Consider the following 1,237-nt stretch of genomic DNA (forward strand, 5'->3'; position numbering starts at 1 on the left):
GGGCGGAGGAGGGGGTCGGGCCCGAGGGAGTGCTCGGTAGTGCTGGCACTGCTATAAAATAAGCTTTTGGGGAGGGGGCGTTCGCGGGATGCTGGTGACCACTAATGCAGGATTAGTTCGCCTCGCCCGAACTGCTTTAAGGCATTACCGGCGTTACAGGGAGAAGACAGGAATAAATTAGGCATGATTTCCCGCTCGGAGAGCGATTCTGGGTGTCTCTGACCGTCTGTGAGGGCACACAGTAAGGAGGTAGAGGAGCAAAATGCCAGCTCTGCTGGGCTGCGTGATGGGACGTCACGTTAGAGCGGGGCGAAACTTTCATGGAAGACTTCGAGGAAAATGTGAATTCTGCACAGGGCCACGCAAACTAGCAGTCAAAGCTGCCTGGCGAGGGGCGAGGAACGCGCTTTTTGAGAGGAGTAGCATTAATAAAGGTCACTGCTTACCAACCAGCTAGAGATACTTGGGAAGAGGGCAACTTACGGTGCGGTGGAAAAGCAAAATAAAAGCAACAAAAGAACAAACAAAACAACACCCCCAACCACAAAACCCCTAAACAAAAAAGAGAACATAAACAAAACGGTAGCCACAAAGAAACCAACCACATACACAGACAAACCAAACAAAATCCAACCAAACCCCAAACCGCTCCAAACTCCTAAAAGCCCGCCAAATCTCCGTGCTCCATGCAACAGCCCCGTCAGCCCTGGTCGGGGGAGTCCCAGAGTTTAAAAGGTGGAACGTCGTGGGCCGTGCAAACAGAGAGCACCCACGGACAGGCCAGGGAGAAGCGCCAGCAGCGCGCAGCCGCCCCGGCCCGGCCACGTCCTGCCCCAGGACACCGACCCGGCCCAGCATCCACCTGGGGCCGGCGCCCACAGCTAGAGCCACTGCCTTCCCACAGGAGGGGGCCCTAGCTTTCCTGGGAGATCACCCCGCATCTTCCCACTCTTGGTGGTGTGGGGCTGAACTCCTCGGCCGTCCTTCATCGGCGATCTCTTCCACCGAAGTTCTCTCTGTGCTGAATGTGAATTACTCTCCAAAACTTGGTGCTCCAGGCAGGATTGCCCATCTTGCGAAGGATGCTGTTTGTTCCCCCCGTAACTTACTCTCAACACCCTTGTCACCAACCAGGTCCCACATTAGTCTATATAAAGAACAGAGAGGGATTTTCTTCCCACTGGAGATTTTCCCCCCCGTGTGCCACAGTGGGGCAAATCCCGCTTCGTTTGTCTCC

This window comes from Geospiza fortis, unplaced genomic scaffold (assembly GCF_000277835.1).
Source record: "Geospiza fortis unplaced genomic scaffold, GeoFor_1.0 scaffold456, whole genome shotgun sequence".
Classification (NCBI taxonomy): domain Eukaryota; kingdom Metazoa; phylum Chordata; class Aves; order Passeriformes; family Thraupidae; genus Geospiza; species Geospiza fortis.